We start from the raw sequence: 19,766 nt of genomic DNA, 5'->3' as shown, positions 1-19,766 counted from the left end.
GCACGGGTTCGAGGTTTTTCCAGCAATTGGGCGATTTGGTGGCCGAGAGGGATGAACGGGAGAACAGACCCGGCGCATTCACAGTCCAACACGCTGGGAATAGGACCTGGAATTTCCACCCCGGGAATTTTCCCTCCTCTCTCACCCCCAGTGTCATCCCTTGGCGGGGGCTGAAAACAGACCAGGGGGCGCCTTCTCTCCTTCGGCCGGAGCTGATGCCGCTGGAGGCGGGAGCGGGCTGGATAGCCGACAGGGATCGGGTGAGAGCTGGGCTCTGGGGTGATGGGGACTGAGGGGCGGCGAGCTCCCGGCTATCCTTCCTAGACGCCTGTCTGGAGCATCCATAGGGGCCGCTTTTGCCCAGGTCGCGCCCCTGAGTCGTAGAGCCGTGCTGCCTCTCCGCATCCCGCCTGTTGTGTCCCCTTCACGGCAGTTTGGTTAAGAGCTGCTTGCCCAGGCTTTTGTTAGGCGGTTTTGGTTGGAGGAAGCTGTTACTTTCGTGGGTGGCCCGGGGCGGCGCGGTGTTGGGAGTGGGCACGGGGCGGGGGACGGTGTTGCACGAATCCGGGCAGCCGGGATGCCAGGGCGGGGTAGGAAGAGCATTGGTGTCCGCGGTTGACTGGGTTACAGGTAGGAGGGCAGGCGCCCCGGAGCTTCCAACGAGAGAAGGGGACGCTCCGGCTGCAGCGGAGCGTCGGTGCCATCGCGCCCACGCCACCGGCCCCCTGTCGGAGCAGCGTGCCAGGCCCCCAGCTATAGATGGGTGGGTGTATATATATGTAGGGTTGGGGGTGACCTCTGCTACCAGGGTCAGTTGGCTGTGCGGTCGGCGTTTGCGTGACAGTGTGTGCGCGTTCCTGCGCGCTCCGGGGATGACCGGGAGATATTTGTGGGGATGGTAGAGCTGATGCTACTTGAGCTGAGCTTGCTTATCGAAATCGCCTGGGATCCGCTTAACTAGAAAATCTGGTTTGAGGAGGCCGCGGGGCCCCATAGGGGTTGCGAGGAAGCCTCACAGTGTCCCCTCTCCCCAGTCAGGAGCACTTCCGCGAGATGCGTGCAGCGCGTGTCTCTGGTGCAGCGCTCGACGCACCCCAGATTGGCCCTGATGAGGACCAAGGGATAGGACAGTCATCTCTCGAGCAGACAAATAACCGAGTCAAAGCCATCATAACCCCTGGTCTTTGGAATTCTCCGGTCACTTCCCTCACTCTGATAGAAACGTGCGCTGCTTTATTTATGGCCAGAGATATCACAGCAATTGGGCGAACTCTAGGTGTATGACCCACCTCTGGGTGTCTCCTCCCTGTGCCTGTGTGTGATCCTGCCTGCGGTAGTTGGAGCACATTGTAAACAACGGTGTAAGCAGCCCTGCCACACTTTCCTTTAGACACCAACCTGGTGGTGTCTGGTTATGTTTACTTTCCTGGGTGGATTACTCACTGGGAAGTATAAGCCTTCTTGCACCTCTGATTTTTACATCCTTCCAGCCAGCTGCTGGGGAAATGAGGAGACGCATAGACTCTGGCAGGAAGGAAAAACTGCCTTCTGTGCTTTGCTCTGAAATAAATAGGCGGTCTGCTAATTTGGTGTCATATGGGCTATCAACACTAGTTAAAGAATGTCATTGCAAAATCTACAAAGAAACATTTTAGTAATTTTTCACTTGGAGAATGTTCTTCATTTCCCTATGAGATTAAACAGAATTTAGCCAGATTTCCCTGATACGTTTATCAGTCTGTAATGGTACTGAATGATGACCTGAAGTTCTGGCGCCCAATTTGTCTGTATGTGGATTACAGATGGAATTGTCAGTTCTTTTATAGCATCACCAAGAGGTTTTCAAATAATTTGTGTAGGAGCTAAAAGGATAGTTGTGTTGAAAAATCTCTCAGCTTTGTTCCACTCATTTTTTTTTTTTGTAATCAAAGCAAGGGTTAAAAAATGTACAAAGATAAACAGTCTTTAAAAAGTTAAAAAGCTAAACTGCTTTTCAGTTTCAATAATTAAAAGCTATTAAATTCCGTAGTTGTAGATTAGCTCTGACTGCTTTGGTGTTTGGTGCAAATGACTATGTTCTATTTTGTTTTTAAAAGTATAGCACTGTAAATGTAAAATGGTACTTATTTTCTAGGTACTGTAATTTCTAGATTTCTTTTCTTTCTTTCTTTCTTTTTTTTTTTTTAAGATCTTGACTTCTTGAAAAAGCTTCGGCTGGAAAAAAAAATACAGAATCTTTGATGCCTGATTTTGATTAAGTTATATTTTTATGTGGTATTGCTAGTGACTGTCATCTTAATAGAAAACTTAGAGAATTGTGATTTAATTTATGAGAATCTAGCTTCATATATATGTTTCATTTCTAGAGGATATGTGTTACAATCTTTATACTTGTAAATATTTCCAAAGATTAAAGAACACTTGTCCTCTCATTTTGGAAGATCTAATCACAATGATTCCCAGTCCTTAACATTAGAAGATTTGATCAGATCTGTTCTTTGTTTCCTAGCAGCATGTGTTTCCTAGCAGTCATACATTCCACAGGTCCTGATGTCATTAGAACTGTCTGTCAGTGTATTGTGCTGTCTTTAGCTGAAGGTGAATGTGTCAGAGTGCTTGAATACCATTCCGTAGCACTTCCGTATCTCTAAATATTCAATAACCTGCTGCATTGGTGTATATGCTTGTCTGGACTATTTCTATAAACTTGGGATGGAAGGAGTGATTAGTATAAAGGTTTACGTGAACTATTTAAATATTTCTTAGACCTGTTAGGCTGAATCAGGCATCCCTGGCCTGAAGAGTGATAAACCAGCATGTGATTTGCCTGATGGGTAAATGCTTTTGATGTCTCATTTTAAGTGGCTTGGTGTGATTATCCTTCAGATTGAGAGCTCTCCTCAAAAATATGAATGGGAGATTTTCTTAATGATCTTTTTACAGTTGGGAGACTTAAATATTCCTTTCCACGGGGAATAATAGCAAGTATAAGGCATACTGGCTCCAGCTACCGTGGCTGGCATTGTTTCTAGTAATTAAGAAAGACAAATTTTTTGTGGTCTTGATTTACCTTTGGTTCTTTGGTGAGCTGTAGCTGAGGAAATCCTAAACAAGAGATTTAAAAATGGTGTAAAAGCAAAAGGATTGAAGTGAGTCAAATAATGCTAAACTTGATTGTTTTTCAGATTTCATTTGGACCACTTTAACCATTGGTTGAAACTCTCTGAAAAGGGCTGCTAAGTTGGAGTGACAGTTACTATTACAAGTGGGGGCATTTTTGCCCAAAAATCAGCAAGGAAAACTGATTGATTTTTGTATTTAAGAACAAAGAGCAATTTTTGAGAAATGCTGTGCAGCCTAAATTTAGCATGGTGTGGATGGCTAGAGCAGTTGGAATTAGAGGGAGGTGATCTTTCCTTAAGTTTTGCAAATGGCTATTTTCCCTTAGATTTCTTAGATTTGCATTACATTCAAATATGGATTTGCTCACATAAGGAGAAACCCTAAAGACAGAGACTATATTGTAATTTAGCCTTTGTTTGCCTTCAAGGACATATTTACATTTAGACTATTGTTATGCTTATGTCTAGTCTTTTATGCAAATGAACTTCTTTATAGAATACTCTATTTTATAATAAAATATAAGTTAAAACATTCAAATGTAAGTAAGGTCCTCCTGACATTTTCCCTTTGTTATCTCCATTTGTGTGTTTTGTGTGTGTGTAGTTGTTGATCAATGGGGAGAAAAATCCCTATTTTTCATTCATTGTGGTTTTGATATTGCTGTTTATTGGCCAGTGTGAGAAAGTAATGTGAGCATGCCTCTAGTAGCATTTATGAGTCCTAAGATGTGCATATATCCCCCCAAAACCTTTTAATGTCATTCTGTCTTTGTGGCCCAATAAAATTAATTCTACTGCATAAGTAACCAGGTATGATATTTTTCTTAGAATTGTGAAGTGTGCTCATGCACTAACAAATGCGTAACAAAATTAGCTATCGTACTCGGAATTAATTGGAATTCTCCATTTGTTTTAGGGAGCGGGTGAAGACAGAGTTCTTTTTATATTCGATCATAACAGATTTTATAGATCTTAATAATTTATGTCTTGCTTACATCTTATTGACAGTTAAAACAAGAATTTAGTTTAATATTAACGAATTTCTTCATAAGAGTGATTACATATACATATTAGAAGAAGTTAACATTTGGTCCATGTTATTCAAGAATCTAGATGGAATGATGTTGGTGGTAATTCTATGTATTGTGAAAATTATTTCTGAGATGGAAAATTAAATCCCCCAATTGAATATTTCTTTCTGGTAAAACTTGCGGGTCAGTTATTTTGTAGAGCAGGTATTTCTGTCTTCTCAAAGTGAGTTCAGGGGAAATGTGTGGGTCCCTGAGATCCTTTCGGAGAGTGTAAAAAAATATTTCTGTAACAATCCTATGATGTTATTTGCCTTTTACTCTCATACTTTTACAAGTGTACCATGGAGTTTTTCAGAAAGCATGTGAACTGTGATGACATCATTGCTCTGATGGCATATGGCATGTGTGCTTGTATATTCTTGTATTGTAAAATCTTCCCAGTTTAACTATATTAGTTCATAAATATTGATTTGATAGCTATAACCAACATAATCAAAAGTTGCTTTAGGTCGTCAATTTTTAAGCATGTGAAAGGATCCTGGAATCAGGGAGTCCGAGAACCTCTTGTGTTGACTTTTGTCTCCTTGTACCCCTTCTGACCATATAAGGAGTCATCTAGGATAAGAAAATAAGTAGACTGTTCAAACTGTAAAAAGACACAAGTAGGTTGGATATTTTATTACTTGACATTTTCAGTATTCTTTTTCCAATGTAGAAAGCTTGTTTTTAGTTTTTTGTTGGTTCCCAGTTACTGAAATAGAAACTTTAAAAATGCAGGTCTCCAGCCTAATTTGCTGACAATAGCAGAGGAGCTACTGGAAATATTTAAGATCTGGGCCCCAGGTTTTGATATTCTCGTGTATGGAGAGACAGAATGGTGTGGTGGTGAAGAGAAGGGACTCTGTGGTCTATTTGCCTAAGTTTGATATATTATTTGACTTTGGGGTAAGATATTGGATCTCTCTATGCCTCAATTTCCTGATATATTTTAATGGACATACAGTTGTTCTTAATTCATAGGTTTTTGTGAAGATTTAAAGGGAAAATACATGCCAAGGGCTTAAAACAGTTCTGGGCACATAATAATAGAGATGCAACTATTTGCTACTATCATTATTCTTATTTTTACTAAGTCTCAGGAGGGTCCCAGGAAACTTTAATCAACTTCCCATGTGATTCAGAAAGCATTCACCTCATTGCTTTACAGTATGTCTTAAAATGCTTTTAAATTTAAAAATTTCATATAAGAGATAATCTTGGCTTTATTTTACCCTCCCGCTTTAAAACTAATGAAGAGTTAATGGGGATTTTTTTTTTTTTTTTATAGTAAGAACTAATAAAATACCTTTCTTAGCTTGGGCTAAGCTTGAAGTTGGGTAGAGCATGAATGCCCAATTAAAACTAGATTTCAAAGACCCTAATTGAATATTTATGTATCTTGGGAATTATTAGGGAGGAAATCACTTTTCTGAAGCGATATCAAGACGACTCACTGCACTCAGTCTGTTAATCACTATCCAAGCACCACAACAGGCCATTTTCAGTGAAAAGGATCTTTGGGGTAATTATATGGTGTAGTTCAGTTTGTTTGTGAGTAGTAATATGCCTAATGAGTAAGGGAGGCTCCACAAAGAGACTAGCTTTACTAGCTGCTGAAGTTTAACTGGTGAACTGTAATACTTCTAAATGCCACTTTGACATCTATGTGAAAACTTTAGAGATGTATTATTTATAAATTATATACATCTTAGCGGGATATATTCTATGGCTAGTGTAATTTCTGACGTAGGCCTGCCACTATGAAATCAGTATTGCAGTACTTATCATCTCCATTTGGTTAATACTGATCAAGTATTGTAGAAACTAAATTATACTCCTTAGATGGGCACTGTCCCTAATTATGAACGTCTCAGAAATGGCCTTTGGAACGAGAGGCACTTGAATACAGTCCCAGCTCCACAACTTTCTAGCTTTGTCATCTCTATCTGTAAAATAAAAGTAATAAAAGCTACATGGCTGGTTTAGGGAGGGGAATAGGAAGTAAACAGAAAAATACCTGATAGAGTGAACATTTAATGAATGGTCGCTATTACTATTAGTTACAGTATTATCAGAAATGTCCTTAAGTACCATTAGTAAGAAAATTTAGCTAAATCAAATATCATTTTCTTAATTGAAGAGTTCTTGATGAGCTATGAAAATCAATAGCATTTTCTTAAGCAGTTGAGAAAGGCTTCATGTGTCTTTTTGTTTTTCCCATGTTCTTTCCCTCTCTTCTTTTTTAACCTTTTGTTAAGTACCTATTTTTGAGTTTTTCTTCCTAATCTTAAAATGTTATGCTCTGCTACTAATTCCCCACCAAAAATCATATAATCCTGACAGGAAAATATTTTTGACAGCCACCCAGTGCTGTGTCTGAAGATTGACTTTAAATCACGTATAAAATGAAAGTAACAATTTAACTTAAGACATTTTAAATTAAACTCCTCATCATCTTTTCGCATGGCATCAGCAGCTCTTAGAGCTTTAACTGCATCAGAATTTCCTACAGTGTTGTAACCAAATCAAGTCATCATAAACTTCCACGATTTAAGGATTTCTATGCTTTTAAAAGATTTATAATCCTAAAGTTCAAGTCCTCGTGAGATTGCGATAAATGTAGATGAACCCTTAAAATTCAAATCCCAAAATTGCTTTAAAGACCAGAAGTTTTGAAAGGGTCATAAATAAGTCCAAATTTTAAAATTAACATCTGTATGTCCATGATGATTGCCAATAAAAGAAGTTATTAAGATATGTGACTTATACCTATAATTATCCAGCATTTATGTTAAAGCGGAAAGACTGTACAACAACATGGTAGGTGGTAAAGATGAATGAAAAAATAAGCTGCGTGTTGGACAGCTGAGTTGCTAAATTGTACCAGAATTAAGTGTTTTAAAGTATGACTCAAGAAAATGAAAGCCAAGTAGAAACGACACCCCCTTCTGTTTGATCAGCTTGTGTTGGTGTTTATGCGTCCCGCAGAGGCAGAGTGTGTTACTATTCACGACAGCCCCAGTGGCTCCACAGTAGCCTGAGCCTGTGAGAATAGGGGAGAGACTCAAGCCCAGTTTTTGATGTTCTGCATGGGTGGGTAACCTGAATACTAAAATGCATTCCATTGACAGCTGACCCTGTAAGAAGTTTTTCAACAGTCTCTTGTTTTGTTTTGTTTTGGTTTGGTATTTTTTCCCCTTTTCCTCTCCTCAGAGCTCTTCCAGATACTTTTGGATAAGAGTAAATGGTCCTGACTGATGGTCATCTTTTTGTATTAGATTTTATTCTGGCAAGAATGGAAGGCTCAACTGGTTTATATTTATGTCTTCTGTTTTTTTCAAATTTTCAATGTTCTTGATTTGTCTGTCCATGGCTAATGGTTGTTGCTTGAACCTTGACTCAGAATACTGATCATGACTTCAAGGAGTGGACAAAGAGTCTATTGAGAAATAGTTTTGGGTTAACATGTGCATATCTATAGACTTTCTTCTTTATATTGGCTTTAACTCTTCAGCTGAATTTGTCTATTGAGTTTTAATCATATTACTAACTGTAGTCGACTTTGGAAGAACAGCTTAGGCAACCATTTTCTTTTGAAAAAATGCACAATCATTTTTTGAGTTATAGGTATTTTCAGTGAAATTTCACCTTAATTTTCAAAAATTTTTATGTGTGACAGTTAAATATTATTTAAGTCATTCCAAAATGCTGCGTATTTTATAACATTTCAATTATCTTGTGGACCTAAATTCAACTTATAAGATTTAGTAAAATGAATGTATTCATTATCTCTTTTAATTGCAAAGACACCTCCAGCTAGCTTTAGGCTAAAATGATTAATATATTGGGAGGTTGTGTTTCTCACCTAAAGAATCTTAGGAAAGAATGGAGATTTACCTAGGCATCAGAAAAAGAAATAGCACCTTGAATATCACTAGGATTCTGCTCTAGTTGGATGCCCCTACCCCAGTTACCACTTTTCCTTCTCTTTACCTATTGGATCCTTTCCCTTTGACCACAGTCTGAATTTTTGGTACCAGGCTTTAGGTCAATCTACTACCTCCAGCTTAGTAGAGTCAGTAACGATATTGTAGATCCTCTGTGGACAGACACATAGTTGGCTTGAAGAAGGAAAGACTCACTTAAAAGGCAGTGAAAACCTGAATGTCCACTGTGGTAATCCTTTGTTAACTAAGGCAGATGAGACATTAGGTGAATTGGCTAGGAAAACCATTAAAAATGGGTTTTATTCTCTTCCTGTATGCGGCCAAGGTGATTTTGGAAAATGCTTCCCTGGAAAATGCTTCCCACTTAGTTGGCCCAACAAACATGCAAATCAAGGGATTCAAATCTTCAGGTTCAAGAACACCTGTGAAACTGCCTGAGTTATCAGGGCATGCATATTTGTAAAGCCGCCAAATATTTGAAAGATGTTACTTTCCTTAAGCAATGTATGCCATTCTGTCATATGATGGTAGAGTTGTCATAGTACAATTCCAAACAGGGGCACTGGACACAGGTTTGGTGGCAGATAGAGTGCTGAATTTTTGCTACCTATGCTTAAAAATGCAGAGGAACACTGATCCTAAATATAAGTGCGGGTTTAAATGTAAATTATTTAGGCATTGAGCATAACCAGGTGAACAGAGCTCCCAAGATGTGCCGTTGGACACAAGAGTTCATGGTTAAATTAACTTATGTATGAGCACCACCAGCCACATAAAGAGGGTCCTTATTGAAAAGGAACAAAAGTTCCTAAAGCACAGGTGGAGGTTGAACAGAGAAAAAATTATGCTGGAAGGAACTGAAGAAACAAAAACTTATGTCATGGGAATAAATATATCACAAAAAGAAATGCAAATAGAAGTAAAAGCGGAAAAGATGGGTTTGCAGATATGAATCCATCCATTTGAGACATTTAATTGTTTTACACTTGCTAGTATACTCATTAGGTCATGCTACTGATTGGAATATATGTTTATTCAAGTAAACCTTATGTTTAGAGGCAGAATATTCAAAAGCACAAGTAGGACATTTCATATAATTTATTAGCTGTCAAAGAATCCAGTGGAAATATACTTCAACCTTTCCAATAATTATTCAAAATAATGGATCCATTATTATAAAAACTAGAGTTTGGGTAGTGTTTAATGCTGACACTTGACCAGCTCAAATAAAATGATGTTTTAGAAGTATTTTTTGTAGAAGTTGGGAAACCTCCTTAATTTATTATTTTTACTTATTTTTTATTCAAAATGGGAAGTTGTATTGACTTCATTTTTAATACCAACTCCATATAAAAAAGTAACATATGGAGATAATTTGGGAGGATTTTTAAAGATTAGTATAAAACTTAATTAGAACTCCCATGTACCTTCCTTATTGTTGCATATCCTTGAAGAACAAAGAGCACTAAAAATTAGTAGGCTGTCATCATCAAATTTTTCTGATTTGACATTATTAAGCAAACTTTGCGAGTATTTCTTTTTTTGGTGCATTTGATTAAATGTGTGATCGTATCTTGGTGAAATAGCCGGCTGGGCTGCAGACAGTAGTGTTCAGAAATGAAATTTGCTTAGAGCCTCTGAACAGACATTTTTCAATGAGACCTTTTTTGAATAATGGAGGATAGTGAGATTGCAGTGGTATGTATGTGTGTTTTCTTCCTTGAATATAGGGAGTGTTGAGATAGAGCAACAACACAAAAGTAATGAGGTATGAAAGAAAGCATTAGGTTTGTAAATGAGAAATTAACCTACTTTATGACAAATGAATGAACTATTTGTATGAGGGACTCCGTATCTTTATCAGAGGTTGGTATGCTAGTCTGTCTGCTTTGGTTTAGTAATCTCACTGTGTTAACTTCCTTTCCTGCTCCTCTCTCTTAGCTTGGTAGATGTAGTTCTGGAATTTTTGCTATATCCCGGTGTTCATCATGTATGTAAGCTCTTTTGATCCTACCTTGGTGCCCATAATAGCTGAATTTTGATTTCCACTCATCCTTCCCAATGCAGCTCATTATAAATTCTGAACAAACATATTTTAAAAAGGTTTTTTTCACCCCTGATTATAGTACTTGCTCATGTTGAATACTTGTGAAATATAAAGTCAAAATAGGAATCACCCTATATATCATAGTGGTACATCTCAATGTTCACAGATATTATTTCACACATATTTTAGCTTGATTATCCACATATTCTATATATTATCTGTATTTTATGTGTATGTGTTTGTTTTAGAATTAAGGTTAAACTATATATACAGCTTGTGTAACTCTCTCTAAGTTTCCCAATGCCATTCATTTTTTGAAAGCATCATTTTAAATATCGTACACCAATATTTCATAGCGATACATTATGATTTACTTAAACATTTCCTTATTCATGTAGGTTGTCATATTTTTCTAGGATAAGTAATGTTAAGGTTGTCTCATTCTCTGATGATATCTGTAGCACAGAATCCTTGAAGTACAATTACTAGGACAAGGTAAATAATTACCATTTGACTTACTGCTTGGTTACAGTGATCTACATGCATTGTTGTTGTCTGAGCATAAGTGGTCCCCCTAACTTTCTGGAAATTCTTTCCTAAGAATTGTTAACTCTTGGTTATGTATAATTAGTCATTACTAACTCTAGGTTATTATATACTTAATAAAGTTAGTAACTTACTGTTTGGTAGTTTTTAAGAATTACTAACTCGTATATATCAATGTGTAAAAGCTGAGGTCAGTAAAATAGTAATAAAAAATGAAATTTACTGGCTATTAACATTTAAATAAAGGACTGTGCCTAATGTCTTTGAATTTAACATAATGTTAAAACAAAACTGTACAATGAAACTGATTTATGAAGAATTAAGAAGTTCACCATCTAGTTTATGTCCCCATAAACTTTCTTAGTTTTGTTCTCTGCTCTGAATAGCTCTCTTCTTCTTCTTTTTTTTTTTTTTTTAAAGATTTTATGTATTTATTTGACAGAGAGAGACAGCTAGCGAGAGAGGGAACACAAGCAGGGGGAGTGGGAGAGGAAGAAGCAGGCTCTTAGCGGAGGAGCCTGATGTGGGGCTCAATCCCAGAACGCCGGGATCACACCCTGAGCCGAAGGCAGACGCTTAACGACTGCGCCACCCAGGCGCCCCTGAATAGCTCTCTTCTCTCTTAAGTTCATCTAAAACATCAACTTAACAAAGCTCTACTCTACCAAACCATATGGAACAAGAACATTGGAGGGCTTGGTTTGGGCTTTTTTAAAATTTAAGTATGAAAAGTAGAGGTAAATTTTATCAGCAAATATATTTAAAGTAAATGATGTTTGATTATAAAAGGAGAAAGAGGTCCATAAAGAAAAGTAAGTAAGCAGCACATTGTGGCTCATAATTAGTAAACATGAACTCAAGTTTTGCTTGGTGTAAGTTCAGTTAAAGATCTGCCCATAAGAATAAGAGTCAGGGGTAAATTATGAGGTGTTCAGTAGGTCCAAGTAAAATGGAAGAAGAAAACAGCAGGTGTATAATGCAACTTTTTATAATTTTTATAGTGATAGCAATACCTTTTGAGTTTGATTTCAGTAGTTCATTCTTTGGTCAAAAGGACTAACAGTTCTACTTTAAATATCATCTTTGTGACTTCTGCTTCCGGTTATAAAGGCATAAATGTTAAGTACATTTCTAGCAGTCAGATTGGTAACCAATTCTTACTTCACTTTCTATATTTCTTTAAATCTGCACCAGAACATATTCATAGGACAGAGTTTAAAGCTTGATTAATAAATGAATATATAACTGCATGAATGTGCTTTATGGACCTAGAAGAAACAATTGAACATGAAAGCAGTTTTTGAAGTTACTGTTGCAAGTTAAGTTCAAGTACCATTGAAAATTGCTCTGTACCAGCATATGAAATAATAAAGGCATAGTGAGAATCTTAAAAGGCACACTCTAGCACACTGTTTCCTTAAAATAAACATTGAATTGTTGATTAGCAGCTCATCATTTGCTAATTAGCAGGTATACGTTTTTAGTTGTATAAGATGAGGAGGTTCTAGCCATCTGCTGTACAATACTGTTAACTGTAGTGACAATATTGTATTGTACAGTTAAAAACCTGTTAAGAGGGTAGATCTCATGTTAAGTATTCCTACCACAATAAAGTAAAAATTAAAAGAAATTAAGTTCTCAAGAACTGAAGTGACATGTCCAAAGCGACATGGCTGGTTTATAGCATATACTGCCTTTTATTAAGGAATTTCTCAGTCTTGCACTTGAGTGTTCTCATTTTTGATTTTAGGCAAGGTGGTGTCACTGTGTAGCTGATCACACTGGTCCTATAACTTCTCTAGGTCTGTTTCATTTGTAAATCGTGGATAGGACTAGGGGTTCTTTCTCTCTAAAAACATCCATGAGGTAAAAATAAAATGGTAGAGCTCATTAGTATAGAGTATCTGTACTTGCAAGTTGCTATTTCAAGAAAACTTAATAGGTGTTTTTTTTTTTTTTTTAAGAATTTTCATATTACATCCGTCTTAAAGGGCTAAGGCACAAGATTGCATGTGGTAATATATTTTAAAACTGTAAAATAGGTTAGACATTCTATTTGTGAATGCTTAAAAAGAGATGGACATAATGAAGGTATTTTACATTCTTTAAAAATGTTAAGGACTCGAAGACATTTCTCTCATATTTCTCTTTTTTTATTTCTCTATATTAAGGATGCTAATTATTAGCAATAAATCATCTTAAGATTTGATATATGGGATTCAATAAAGCTTCTTACATCAGCTTTCTTTTCCTTATGTTTATATATCAAATAAATTCCACATCGAGTTCTGGGCCAAAGGTACTGTTATCTTATACTATGGCAATTTCAACAGCTCTTCATTTATAAAGCAGAAGTGTGTACGTTGAATATTGAATAATCAGTGTTCCCCTTTCCTTTTTTTTTACATAGCTGAATTTATTTACATAAAATTCTTACACATGTTAGGATTTAAGCATTAAGGTACATTAAGTTCTATATTAAACAAATGATCTTTACTGAAAGTAATAAATACATGTGTAGGGGAATACAAAATATAGCAATAAAATGTATGTTAATGAGAAGCAAAGAGAATAAGCTTGGGAGTCAGAAATGCGTGATTTCCAACACTCTCTCTTTAGAACCTTATAAAAGTGGGGCGCCTGGGTGGCACAGTGGTTAAGCGTCTACCTTCACCTCAGGGCGTGATCCCGGCGTTACGGAATCGAGCCCCACATCGGGCTCCTCCACTATGAGCCTGCTTCTTCCTCTCCCACTCCCCCTGCTTGTGTTCCCTCTCTCGCTGGCTGTCTCTATCTCTGTCGAATAAATAAAACCTTTAAAAAAAAAAAAAAGAACCTTATAAAAGTTACTTAATTTCTCCAGGCCTTGGTTTAAAATGGGAATAAAAACACTTACCTTTAAGAATTATTGTGAGAGTTAAATAAGATGATATATATATATATATGAAACATTCAGCCCATGGATGGCTTTTATTGTTTTCGTTAGTTTTTTCATTTGTTGTTGAGGTTGGCACCTCTTAAGTGGGTCTCTAAATTGTTCTGCTTTTTTCTGCAGTTTTTAGAAGACCAGCTTCATTAAGGCATTAATTTTGTCATTCACTATGTATATTTGTAAACACCAAATGTCTGCAGGGTCCTGGTATATATATGGAGCATAATGTGGCAGAAGGAGCCTCTGGCTTCATAGCACTTGCAAATCATGGAAATAAAGAGCATTAAGGAATGCATCTATTATCATTAATTATTTAGTTAAAATTGTGGTAAATGCTACAAAGGTCAAGTCCAGGATGGTAAGAGAGTTAGAGAGTTATAGCAACAGGATCTGACCTTGTCTGTGTTGGGGGGTGAGTGGGAGCTGGAGAGACTTCCCAGAGCAATTGACATTTGAACTGAGATATGAAAGTTGACTAGGCACCCAAGAGAATATGCTGGTTCACTGCTCTCTTCACATTCTGTCATCAGAAGATCTCATCACAAACCCAAGCATGTTCCAGTGGAGGAGATTAATAGAGCTGAATAAAGGGAAGAAAATTGAGCATAGTTACCTTGCTTTGGCAATAGGGACAACACAATGGAATTTTTCACTTTTCAGAGAAAGTAAGTTAATATCGCAAACATTTTAGTATCAGTTGTCAGCCTGTAATATTAAATTTCAGGATGGTAAACTATCTGTTGACCATAAAGAATGGTCAGGCACTGTAGATTGAGATGAGAATACTTGAGAACTATACAAATATTGAAACCAAGACTTTTTAGCTTGGTTTGGGAGATGTAGGTCTGTGTCTTTGTGACTGCGGGGTTGTTTTACTCTAGAAGGTTGGTTTCTGTTCATCCTCATCCAGTTTTTCCTCATCCCCATTGGCCAGTGAAGTGTCCGGTATCTTTTGTTCCTGAGTAACTTTGTAGAAGTGGAAGGACGAGCTTTAGGAATACCGGGACTAAATTTTGGCAGTGTTGTGGTTATCACTATTTCCTTGTCAAAGAATAGCAGTAAAATATCAACCTGGCAAACAGTTGTTAAGGGGCATGTGGTATTATCATTTAGTAAAGAAAGTAGACTCTGTGTATCATCTCTTCACTTCTAGAATTTAGCTTATTATTTAAATTTTGGAGGGTACCCACAGTATTTGAGGAGAAAGCTGATTTTCTTATTTAGAACAAATTTAAGATTAATAAAGTAATGGTAAAGCATGTTTTAGAAAATAGATGATATTAGTTTAAGAGTCTGAGCAAAATGATAAGTGTGTTTTAAGAAAATTAAGAAATTAAAGAAAATTTTTAGTAGAGGAGAAATACTATCGTAAGAAGATAGTAAATTCGGAGTCATTAATCTTTTTCCTCCATTTATCAATGTTTGTTGAGTGCTTCCTATATGATAAAATTAAATACAATTGTGATAGAGATGAAAAAAAGGGAAAGTACTGAATTTTATGAAGATACTAGGCTTAGGGATCTCAGGCACTCTACATGAGAGGTTTTCTTTTCTGCTGAGCCCTGGAGTGTACATAGGAATTGACCAAACAAATAGCCTTCAGGAAGAAGAGAACCTTCTGTTTCAGTTCTTAGAAGAAGAAGGATCTTGGTTCATGTGAGGAATTCAGAGGTCTAATAGCAGGAACATAAAGATTGAGAGGGAAGTGGCATCAAATCTGGCCAGGAAGTAGGAGCCCTGCATTTGTAGTGTGTGGTGGTTTTTTTTTTTTTTTTTTTGGTTGTTGTTTTTTTTTTTTTTTTAAGGTTAAGTATTTTGGACTTTATCTTAGGAGCAGTGAGAAGACATTAAAGGTTTTAAGTAGGGCAGTAACAATAATGGATTTTCATTTTACGAAGATCGTGTTGGCTCTCTCTGTAGACCTAATTGGAGGAGGCATCAAGAAAGGGATGTGGAGAGACCAATTATAGGAGAGTCCCCACTTCTGCCGTATAGCTGGGAGATGTAGGACAGAGCGCGCCTCTTTCTGATGAGTGGTATATAAAGATGAGGTTTGCATTAAATAAATCCCTTTTGACTCTAATATTCTGTACTCTAATTTGATTGTAAGGACACAGGGGATCTAAGTGATGGTGATCATTGGTTAAATGACCTTATCTGATCTTGTTACTCATTTTTCCTGATCTATCTGTTGGTATACTGTTATGTAGTTATAATACTCTCTCCAGTTGTTAAGTCAGTTGTATTTTTATCTGAATCTTAAAATGTCTTCTTTAGAGACCTATCATATAATTGGAATTTTTATATGTTTGTATTTTAAATGCTATGTAAAAGTTATATGTTGGAACTACATTTAATTTAGTTAAGAGGGTTTAAACCACAAAGTTTCTTGCATTTTGGTCAAAGCAATGTTTATAAATCCTCATTATTGAAGTCATTCAAAGGAATTCCTTTTTATTTTTTCTTTTAAAGATTTTATTTATTTGAGAGAGAGAGAGTGAGCAAGAGAGAAAGAAGGAGCAGGGGGAGGAGGAGGGAGAAGCAGACTCCCCACTGAGCGGGGAGCCCAACTCCGAACTCGATCCCGGGAGTCGTGGATCATGACCTGAGCTGAAGGCAGACACCTAACCGCCTAACCGACTGAGCTACCGAGGTACCCCCAAAGGGATTCCTATTTTAACGATATGTGAAAAAACAGTAGTACATGTTTCTTGCAACACTACAATGGTGTGCTAATCTGAGTGACAAAGGGAAAAATGTTGATTGTATATTATTTAAGAACTTCTAAGACACTTTAGCTTTTATGGCTTTCATTAATAATTTAAATATTTAATTATTCCCTGAGTCCTGTCTTCTAATTCTCTGTAGCTCTTTGTTATATCTCTTTTATGGCATTTGTGACATTGTGCCATGGCTTTTGATTATTTCTCTTCTTGCTTTTTACCTTTGTGGAAATAGAAATTCACCGAAGGCTGGGGCTGCCCTTGGTTTTTCATAATCCGGAGTACTTGATTATGTAAATGAGGTTTCTGTTGTATGTTGATAGGTTGATATTTTTAAAGGTGGTGTAGTTTGTTATATAAAGCACCATACATGAAATGCACCTGATATAATTTTTAAAAAATTAATAGCACAGACTCTAAAAACTTGGCTGTGTCTATGAGACTTAGTGATTTAGAACATGGTGTTAGAGGCAGATGACCTTCACCCTAAATCTTGAAACTACGGTGTAACAGCAGTGTGACTTTGGGTCATTTTCTGTGCCTTGGTTTCTTCTCTGACTCACTGGGCTAAAACCTATTTCATACTGGGGTTGCGAGAATTAAAGTAGTTCATATAATATAGTGCACTGTCATAAGGTTTGATTATTATTAATGATATGAGAGTCAGATGGGAAAAATAGATGCTATCATCACCCTTGCCTCACGTAGCAAGAGTGGAGCACAGTGATTCAAGACCTCTCTTTTTTTCCTTTGCTCACTAAGTTTTTGTGAGATTGACATATTTCTTATCTGTGACTGCAATTTTCATGGCCTTCCATTTGGAGTCATTTTGTCATGTAACTTCATATACACCATACTATCTTTCTTATTTCTGAGTTATTCTGAAAGGAATGATTATCTAGCAATTTATGAGATACAAACGGAAGCCTGAACACTTGTAGGCACTGTCAGATAAGAATGCTAAAAATGCATTTATTACCTATTTCCATACATTCTGTAGTCATATATACCTAATATAGAGAGACTATAAAATGCAGTTTGTCTACGTAGTGTGTCAGGATAGACACACTTCCCACTGTACATTTCCCCCTAAATCAGCTGTGTTTAGGATTTGATGACAATGACTCTTTTTAAAAGCGACCATCAAAGAAAATAGTATTATTGTCACAAAGAAAGAACTATTTCAGAGGATAGGGTATGCGCTCAGAGTCCTTTATGTTGAAGAAACTTCATCATGTTGAATGGAATATGGTTTTATAAACACGTATAAAACAATGAGGGATTATAATTAAATAGTACTCAGCAAATTTATTGGCACCTTTAAGAAAAAATATGCAATTGACATGCATAATTAAAACAACATAGTTTTCAAAAATATTTTGAAGGCAGGTAATCTGAAAGTTTTTACAGATGTGCATAAACTAGGAGTTGGTGCCCTTTATTCTTGGCCTGTGAGAACTTGCCCTTCACAGGTAGGCTTGTAATATGATGTCAATATTTGTGTCCTCTTGAAGAACTGCTCTTTCAATATAGGATATTCTCTGTTCTCTAATTATAGTATGTAGAGGAGATACAATTTAAACCTCTGTTGACAGCTGAAAGGACTTTTTGAAAGAATATAAAAGCCCTTAAGTTCTTGTTCTGGGTAATCAAATACTTGATTTTACTTTTAATCCTAACTGCTCTAAAAGTGAATATGCAATTTTTCTGTGAGTTTTTGCCTTAATACTTTCTTCCATAATTAAATTGTTTTATTTTTTTCAGAATGTTGTATTAAAAAGAACTGTTAAACACAGTGTGACATAGCTGAACGTATTTAAAAAAACTTATTTTGAATAATATAGGGTAATTGTAGCAAACCAGATGTTGCTAAGTTCTTATTTAATCAGAGATAAAAAATATTCACAATATAGTTTTGTCTAGCTGTCAGCTTAGATAAATGAATCCATTTCAATCAGCATGCTCCTAGCGAGAAAAGGAGGCGATATAATAACATTTTTCTAGCTACATTTGTTGAATATAAATATTAATCTTCTATGTGGTTAAAACCATGCTGTGCCAATTCCATCATAACCATAATTGCAGAGAAGCCTTTTAGATTTTTTTATATTTATGATTTTACTTCTTTTTATCCTTCTGGAGGCATTGAGTTAGATTCTACTTTTCATTTAGATTATATGTCCATGTAGGTTTGTGTTAATCTCATATCATCTTGAGGCTACTTGTTAAGACACTATGGTGTAATTTATTCTCCAAACATAATACTATCATATCGTCAAGGTTTTTTTTTTTTCTTCTTCTCCCAAACCTACACCTCTATCTTTACCTTTTAAAAAAATCTGTTATAATACATGAGAGAAATTTAAATATTAATATTTTATATATTTCCTCTTTTGTTCTATAGCATTAGTTAAGACACACTGCTTCCAGAGCTGTGCTGACTTCTCAGAAAATGGTGCATAAAGTAAAACACTAAAAGAAAAACAAAACCCAGACTAACACAACAAAATAAAATAAAGCATAAAGCCAAAAAAAAAAAAAAGTTAATTTCAAGCTCCATTAGAAATGCCAGTGAGAAGAATGGCAGGATATCATGATAGGTACAGAGACCAAAGTGGTAAGGAACGAGTTTACATATTCTAGTCATCTTGTTGTGTAGTCAAGAAAGGTGGAAAGGAAAACAGACCAGGAAGTGAATAATTTCTTAAGACAATCTCAACAGCATCACTTTTCTATACTAATAAAAGTTTTAAATGTAACTTTATATTCTGTCTTAAGGGCCTGTATACAAGGGGCTGTAGTAAGATGTTTGATATTATGGTCCTAATTGTTGATTTTTATCATATGTATGGAAAGCTTGTAGAGAAAATTGCTGGCATAGTGGAAAACCACCATGAGCTGTAATAATTACTGGAGCTAATTGACTGTTCCAGTTTATGTGGATGTTTGTTTAGGCCATTTATTGAGGAAATATAGAAAATGAAGATTGAAGTTGGAATTTTATTTCCACCTCTAAGAATAATTCTTAAGGATGAGTCTCAAATTTTTTAAAAAAATAATGTTCTTTCTCTCATCTCAGTTTTGTTCATGTCTTCTTCAGAAAGCAAGTTTTGAAAGCATTCTTCCTCATTGGTAGATAGAAAATTGGTTGGAGGCTTTTCACAAAATTGTCTTTAGAGAGAAATTAGAATGCTAAGGAGGGAGGGGGGAAGTCATAGCTTTATCTCCTCTTGCTTTTATTATGGAATTTTGAGAAAAGAGTAGAAAGCATATTTGATGGGCTCTCTCTATAACTGTAGATACTACCTACACTGTGAGCGGTGAAAAGACAGTGATGCAAAATTGTCCTTTTATGGATTTCTCATTGGCCTTCTTCCTT

General features: G+C 36.3%; 1 protein-coding gene across 1 annotated transcript in view; it reads left to right on the top strand.

Annotated features, from left to right (window-relative positions):
- Nucleotides 1–19,766, top strand: part of LOC148109563 (uncharacterized) — a 285,598-nt gene that overhangs the window by 1,164 nt on the left and 264,668 nt on the right. The window contains exon 2 of the mRNA XM_087864115.1: nt 16,137–16,317. The gene's annotated coding sequence lies outside the window, so the exon portion shown is untranslated. The remainder of the gene's footprint in view (nt 1–16,136; nt 16,318–19,766) is intronic.

This window comes from Ursus americanus, chromosome 8, assembly GCF_024610735.1.
Source record: "Ursus americanus isolate L20-20 chromosome 8, mUrsAme1.1.p, whole genome shotgun sequence".
Taxonomy (NCBI): domain Eukaryota; kingdom Metazoa; phylum Chordata; class Mammalia; order Carnivora; family Ursidae; genus Ursus; species Ursus americanus.
Note: the sequence above shows the minus strand (reverse complement) of the source record. Positions and strands in the feature narration are given on the sequence as shown.